At 43.1% G+C, this 8,262-nt stretch overlaps 1 long non-coding RNA gene across 1 annotated transcript; it reads right to left on the bottom strand.

Annotated features, from left to right (window-relative positions):
* Positions 1-3,456: 3,456 nt before the first annotated feature.
* LOC139278249 (uncharacterized) lies at positions 3,457-4,698 on the bottom strand. The gene is made up of 3 exons (XR_011596224.1): positions 4,441-4,698; positions 4,168-4,245; positions 3,457-3,733 (listed from the first exon to the last, which is right to left on the bottom strand). It is a non-coding gene; the product is annotated as an uncharacterized lncRNA (long non-coding RNA).
* Positions 4,699-8,262: the final 3,564 nt, after the last annotated feature.

Below are 8,262 nucleotides of genomic sequence, written 5' to 3'. Positions count from 1 at the left end.
GCACCAAATTGGAGAAAAGAAGAAATCTGCATGTCGACCGACCAATGGGTGGACCAGGAGCTGCGCCAAGGTGCCGGACTGGCACCACGAAAGATTGAAGGCTTCGGCCAAAACACAAGCCGAAAGGAGGAATCTGCAACCCGGATGGCGGCCAACCGAGCGGCGAACCAGGGCGTCCGAAACACCATCCGAGTGACTGTAAAGAAAGTGGAGAAAATCCTGCTGGAAACCTGTGACATGAAAGTCGCGGATGTCTGTTGAGAAGTTTCATCAAGCTCGAACTGCCAGCTCAGCCATGTTGACAGTTATCAACCAGCTTTTTCTCATGCAGACTTTCCCTGAAAATCAATTCATTTGACCATCATCAGTTGAAAAGTGATGTGTGTCACTGATCACTCAGTGAGTAAATGCACGGTAGGGTGCAGTTCTGAACCATACAGATCAAGAAGATCCCATGTTCTATGACTGGTCTTTACTGAGTTGGTTGATTATTGGATAATGTGTCATTGAATAAACTAGAAACCACAGAGCAGCCACAAGTGGATTAAAGATAATTTCTCAATCCCAAAATCTAGAACTGATTCTCGCACTCGAGCAAATTGGACATAACAATGAGAATAAACAGTACCAGCTCAGTTAGATGTTTGCTTGCCTTTTACTTGCCAGGAAAGATTGAACAGGCTGGGGCTTCTTTCTCTAGAAAAGAGAAGGCTGAGGGGTGATCTGATAGAGGTCATATATTATCAACGTGTGTGATGGGATAGACGTAGAGAAGCTGCTCCAGCTTGTGGGGGAGGTCAAAACTAGGAGCCATAAATATAAGAACATTACTAATAAATCCAATAGGGAATTCAGGAGAAACTTCCTTATCCAGAAAGTGGTTAGAATGTGGAACTTGCTTGCTTCCACAAGTGGCAGTTGAAATGAATTTAAGGTTAGGCTGGATAAAACACAAGAGGGAGAAAGGAATAAGTTAGACTGATGGGGTTCAATGAAGAGGGTTGGGAGGAGTCTTGTGTGGACTATAAACACCAGCATCTATCAGTTGGGCCAAATGACGTATTTCTGTGCGTAATTCTATGTAATGCTATGTCTTAAAATTACAAAGTTGCGATTTCAAGTCCTTCCTGTGTTTGCCTAACTAACAACAGACATTGAACTTTAAAGTAAGTCATGATAGGTAAAGCTAAGCATTTTGAGAGATTTCTGAGATATAAAAAGGTACTAGATCAATGCATGTGTGTTCTTATTTTGGCAAGAAAAATTATTAATACTGGGATTGTGGGAGTAGGAACAAGCTCTTACAAAGATGTAACAGAAAACAGACCACAGACACTAAATGGTGCTAATTAACCCTGGATCCACAAGGGTTAATGAATGGCTCATAACTGAGTGCAAACAATAAAGGAATCAACAGAAAAGATTTTAAGCAACAATATTATCAGAAGATAGCTTTCATGATGTAATTTATGCACTGGAAGAGTTAGATACTATAGAACCTGTTTGAAAGGTTTGGTCTGCATCAAGATACATGAATTGTGAGTATTAGAGCCACCAACCATCTCAGCCCATTTGAATGAGACCTTCATTGGTCACGGTTAGTCATTTGTGCCAAAGTTGGATTTGCTTTCTGAAATAAACATATAAAAGGCTATGATAGGCCCATCCAAACTAGAAGGTTTTGAGAGATGATAGACGTAGAATCAATCAAATGTTTTTTGTTGAATATTTTGGAGAATTGTCTCTAAAACAGAGCAGGTACTAAGAGTGAAAGGTGGAAGGTTAAGCAGGGTTAAATACTTAACAGGGCAGAAGTAGACTTGGAAAGTGCAACACACCTGTTATTTCGTTGCAGGTGTCTTTGAGCATGGAAGTAAAATAATAGTATCAAATCTAGAGAAAGACATACATCCAGTTTTAGTTAATACGAGCAACCCAGCGGAAGTAATAATATCCATTCACCAAGTACTGAGTTACTAGGTCAGGCAAAGCTGTGCACCTGTGAGTATATCACAGGATAGCCCTAATATACAAAGCTTTGTATTTATCGATGATGTGTTGAATACAAATTGTAAGTGCAACATTTCTCAGCTATGCTGTAACTTGAGAGATTAAACATGACTTTGTTAAGCTATAAACAAGAGAATCCAGCTAATATGATTCACTTAATAATTTTGCCTATAATTACCTAGTCTCTTTCCTCAAGCTTGTTAAATAAAGTATTAGTTAAGGTATTTGTGTGTCTGTTTTTCTCTTTGAAATTAGTTATCTTTTTGTCAGAGACTTCAATCAGTATTTTACTGTGATGGTGTTTGGACTGGGTACTGTAAGATGGCTCAAAGGGACGCTAATTAAAGAATGTTATGAACTGTTGATGTAAATGATAGAAAGTTGACTGAAATCTATGTATATGTATTAGGAAAAAGGCAAAGATTGGTTCTTTAGTATACATAGCTAGATATTACAAATTCATATAATATATTGCACACATAGTGGGAGTAGAATTTAGTATTCATTCTAATTCAAACTCTAAACAATGTCATACAGCCTGTCCATTAACAACTCTCTCCCATCATTTGGAAATGAGCTTGCAGCTACATTCCACTCATTTTCCTGCAGGATACTGAGTTTTAGCCAGTAGTGATTTTCTTAACACCCACAAAACCACCAGCACTGTTGTTTTATGTTATAACTGCACATTTGAACTGTGCCATCCACTTTTGCATCCACTTAATTTTAAGAATTGGCAGCCTTTGTGTAGTTGAACAAGTGACTTGCATGTGGACTATGACACGAGAACATTTTTCATTGCACAAATATTCAGGCAAGTCAGAGGTCACTCTGATAAGTGAATGTTTGGTGCATAAAGTGTACACAGCAGTCACAACTCTCCCTCAGCAGTTAGAAATTTAAACTAGCACCAGCCTGCCCATATGGTTAATGCAAGATTCTCAGCTGTATCTGGGGCAAAATTCTGATCTTTTGCCATTGTCTCATGAACTACAACAGGATATAAATTTCTCGACAAGCTTCCTTTATATATATTTATAGTGGGAGGACAGATCACTCCTGAATTCCCAACTAGTGCTCCCAACACATTGAGGCTCCATGCAAGAAGGATTTGCAAATTATTCTACAAAGAATAAATGAGGAAATGTGTAGAAAGCATTCTATTTGAAAATAAATGCAAATACTCAAAATAGTGTTAAATATGTATTCTTCAAAATGACTGCTGATTGTAGAAAATGAACTGGCTGTTCACGGATATCTTCAGTTTAATTTCAGTGTTTGGGGCTGTCAATATGCAGCCCACGAGACACCAAATCCAGTGGCAACGAGGCTTTAAGGCATCATTTTACTCATGTGACCTGTTTAGGCCCAAACTTGTTCCCCGCACATTGAGCTGTTGTTAGGAACACCACTTAAATTAACAAAGAGAATGGCACTGATCACAGGACTTGAAATCGTTTTTTTATTTACTGATACCAAACATGATAATTTCAAAAACAATGAATTCACTTTTCATCAGTTTATATAAACACACAACTCATCCGGACAGAGATACCGAGGACATGCGGCCTGTGTAATACAGAACATATGAACAATAATTTATATATTGAGCCTGAAGGGCCTGTTGTTCAGGAGCAGCAGCTACATTTGTCGGAGGTTTTCCCTTTACACACACAGCCACTGGCGCAGTTCGTGCATCCTGCAGGACAGCAAGAGCAGCAACCTGAGAGAGGAGAGGGCAAAGGCAGAAATCAGTAACAATGAATGAGTTTCCCGAAACACCCCCAGACCCTCCCATTACAGCACTCAGCTCCTCCCGAATAAACTCATCTGTGGCATATCTCCAGCTAACCCGTCTGAAGATGCCCCGCCTCAGCAGAGAGTGTGTTTTGGTGAATATGTTAGTCAGTATCTCTCTAAACCTATTTCTAGTGATAAGTCAATAAAATCAGCTCTTTGCAATGTCACACTACAACCCCTTCTTCAGCCAGCAATGTTATATCCTCAGTCTCAATAGATTGGACAATCTGATGGGAATTAAATCAGGTGAAATCATGGACCTTGAACTTCCTTATTCTGGTCCTCTCCGAGTGCTGCCCAGGACTATCTGTCACAAATACAATGTGAGGAGCTTTAAACAGCCCCACAGTTACTCACTTTTCTGGCAGCGTCCAGCTTTGCTGGTGGGACATCGGCAGTCGGAGCACCTGCAGGTGTTTTCACAGGAGCAGGATCCTGAAAACAGGGAAAACAAAGACATGGAGCGAAGGTTAAAGCCCTGAGAAATGCCCCGTGTGGAGGAGCCCCGGCTCGGGCTCACATTCTGTTCCCCACTGACTGTAATAAAGAGCCTGCCCTGCGATCCTGCTCCAGCTCAGTGAGACTGAGCCGGGACATTGAGCTGGAAGGACTGCACTAGTCGCCACTCACCATCCAGGCACACACAGGGCTTCGAGTCCGACATTTCACTCACTTCTTCAGCTTCCAACCTCAGTCAGTCAGCGCTTCTCCACCTTGTGCCGTTTGCTGAATCGGAGCCGAGTTTTATGGGCTTGTGATCGGTGGGGAACCGGCTGCAAAACCGGGGAAGGGGCGGCTCGGTGCGGGCAGAATGCACCCGGGCACCGCAGTGAGTCAGCGGCTGAAGGTTTGAATTGCACCCGGCTCCCCCGCTCACAACACGGCCACTAAAGATTTCTCAATAACAGCAATTTCCCCACATTTGCTGAGGAATCGCTGAATGTCAACGACACGTTTCACATCCACACTCCGGGAGGCTAGGAGTGTATGTTCTATTTGAGGTTTTATTGACCGTTTCCTCTTGGTTGGGGGGGGGGGCGCGGTATTGGGGGTTATTTGGCCAAAGGGTTAACACAGGCGCTAAATGGGTGTTGTGCTAATTGGACATGCTTATTTTAAAGTGTGAATGTTATACAACTCTTTTGATAGGAGACAAAATTAACCAGTTAATTCAAGTGCCCCACAATCTGGGGGACACTCCAAACATTTTTCGAGGCCTTTTTTTGTGTGTTTTTTTTTGTATTTTTTTTTGTATTTTTTGGGGGGCATTAAATCATATTTTTGTGAATGTTATACACAACGTTTTTGAAGTGTGCCCTCCCCCCCCCCCTTTAAACAGGGGGCACTTGATTTAATTGTTCACAACAAAATAGTTGTAAAACACAATTTTGGTCCTAATTGCTGTTCTTTTTCCCCCTCTCTCCAACTCTCTGTAGCAGTGTTATAGTTGATGTATTCTGCTCTCCTCCTCTCCCTCTGGATGGTCTGAATTGTAGTAAGCCCCTTCCTCCTCTTCCTGGGCTGGTCTCAGGGTTCCACAACTCTTTTGGGAGAAACACTAAACATTAAATCGTGCCCGCCGATCTGGGGGTCACACCAAACATTTTCAAGGCCCTTTATTTTGTTTTTTTGGGGTTTATTTTGTATTTTTTTTGTTTTTTTTGTTTTTTTGGGCACTAAAATCAATTTTGTTTCCAAGTGCCCCCTATAAAAGGGGAGATGGACACTAAAAACACCGGCAATTAAAACAAATTAAACTTTAAAACATCAAATCAAACCCTAATTGCTGTTTACCATAATTTGAACTTACACGTGCTACTTATGGACAACAGATGACAGAGGCTCATTAAGTGTCTGGAGTGTCCCCCAGATTGGGGGGCACTTGATCTAATGTTTATTTTGTTCCCCCCCCAAAAGAGTTGACAGAGGCTCATTCGGTCCAGGCAGCGGGCGGTCGAGGGGGTCGTTCAGCCCGACTGACTGCCTCTCTTCCGTGCGTACATCCGAGCCAGGGTGTCTTTGGAGATGGAGCACGCGGTGTCCACCGGTACGCTCGCGGCCTTCCACGAGAGGTGGGCACCGGAGGGACTGGAGTGCATCATCACGCCCGGCAACCAAATTTTAATTTGATTTTATGTTTTAAAGTTTAATTTGTTTAATTGCTGGTGTTTTTAGTGTCCCCCTCCCCTTTTATAGGGGGCACTTGGAGAAAAAAAATATGATTTTAGTGCCCCCCAAAAAAACAAAACAAAAAAAACCACAAAAAAACCCCAAAAAAACACACACAAAAAAAGGGCCTTGAAAATGTTTGGTGTGTCCCCCAGATCGGGGGGACACGATTAAATTTTTTGTTTCCTCCCAAAAAGAGTTCTGGAGTGTCCCCCAGATCGGGGGGCACTTGATCTAATGTTTATTTTGTTCCCCCCCCAAAAGAGTTGACAGAGGCTCATTTGGTCCAGGCAGCGGGCGGTCGAGGGGGTCGTTCAGCCCGACTGACTGCCTCTCTTCCGCGCGTACATCTGAGCCAGGGTGTCCTTCGAGATGGAGCACGCGGTGTCCACCGGTACGCTCGTGGCCTTCCGCGAGAGTTGGGCGCCGGAGGGACTGGAGTGCATCATCACGCCCGGCAACCAAATTTTAATTTGATTTTATTTGTTTTAAACTTTAATTTGTTTTAATTGCCGGGTTTTAGTGTCCCCCTCCACTTTTATAGGGGGCGCTTGTAAATTATATGATTTTATTGCCCCCAAAAAAATCAAAAAAAACAAAACAAAAAAAAATCCAAAAAAAAACACAAAAAAAAAAAGGGCAGTTGAAAAGTGTCTGGAGTGTTCCCCAGATTAGGGGGCACTTGATTTTATGTTAATTATGTTTTACTCCAAAAGAGTTGACAGAGGCTCATTCAGTCCAGGCAGCGGGCGGTCGAGGGGGTCGTTCAGCCTGACTACCTGCCTCTCTTCCGTGCCTACATCCGGGCCAGGGTGTCCCTAGAGATGGAGCACGCGGTGTCCACCGGTACGCTTGCGGCCTTGTGCGCAAGGTGGGCGCCGGAGGGACTGGAGTGCATCGTTACCCCCGGCAACCAAATTTTAATTTGATTTTATATGTTTTAAAGTTTAATTTGCTTTAATTGCCGGATTTTTAGTGTCCCCTCCCCTTTCATAGGGGCACTTGTAAAATATATGGTTTTAATGCCCCCCAAAAAAATCACAAAAAAAACCCACAAAAAAAAAACATTTATTAGAAAAAGGGGCAGTTAAGTGTCTGGAGTGTCCCCCAGATCGGGGGGCACTTGATCTAATCTTTATTTTGTTCCCCCCCCACCCCAAAAGAGTTGACAGAGGCTCATTCGGTCCAGGCAGCGGGCGGTCGAGGGGGTCGTTCAGCCTGACTGCCTGCCTCTCTTCCGCGCGTACATCCGAGCCAAGGTGTCCTTAGAGATGGAGCACGCGGTGTCCACTGGTACGCTCACAGTGTTCCGCGAGAGGTGGGCGCTGGAGGGACTGGAGTGCATCATCACCCCCGGCAACCAAATTTTAATTTGATTTTATATGTTTTAAAGTTTAATTTGTTTTAATTGCCGGGTTTTTAATGTCCCCCTCCCCTTTTATAGGGGGCACTGGTAAATTATGGTTTTAGAGCCCAAAAAAACCCACAAAAAAAACCTACAAAAATACAAAAAAAAAGGGCCTTGGGAAATGTTTGGAGTGTCCCCCAGATCGGGAGGCACGATTTAATGTTTATGATTTAATGTTTATTGTTAACTCCAAAAGAATTGTGGAGCTGTCCCAAAAAAAACCCCCAAAAAACTACAAAAATACCACAAAAAAAACAAAAAAAACAAAACAAAAAAGGGCATTGGGAAATGTTTGGAGTGGCCCCCCAGATTGGGGGGGTACTTGATTTAAATGTTTTATTTTGTCTCCTCTAAAAGAGTTGACAGAGGCTCATTCGGTCCAGGCAGCGGGCGGTCGAGGGGGTCGTTCAGCCTGACTGCCTGCCTCTCTTCCGCGCGGACATCCGGGCCAGGGTGTCCTTAGAGATGTAGCACGCGGTGTCTACCGGTACGCTCGCGGCCTTCCGCGAGAGGTGGGCGCCAGAGGGACTGGAGTGCATTGTCACCTCCGGCAACCAAATTTTAATTTGATTTTATGTTTTAAAGTTTAATTTGTTTTAATTGCCCATGTTTTTAGTGTCCCCCTCCCCTTTTATAGGGGCATTTGTAAAATATGTAATTTTAATGCCCTAATAAAAAACACAAAAAAACCCTACAAAAATACAAAATAACCCAAAAAAAAACAAAAAAAGAGGGCTGTTAAAAGTGTCTGGAGTGTCCCCCAGATCGGGGGGCAGTCGATCTAATGTTTATTTTGTCTCCCCCAAAAAGAGTTGACAGAGGCTCATAGACCTCCCGTCTGGGAGTGATCTAAATGTAGACACGGGTCATCATGG

This window comes from Pristiophorus japonicus, chromosome 13, assembly GCF_044704955.1.
Source record: "Pristiophorus japonicus isolate sPriJap1 chromosome 13, sPriJap1.hap1, whole genome shotgun sequence".
Classification (NCBI taxonomy): domain Eukaryota; kingdom Metazoa; phylum Chordata; class Chondrichthyes; family Pristiophoridae; genus Pristiophorus; species Pristiophorus japonicus.
Note: the sequence above shows the minus strand (reverse complement) of the source record. Positions and strands in the feature narration are given on the sequence as shown.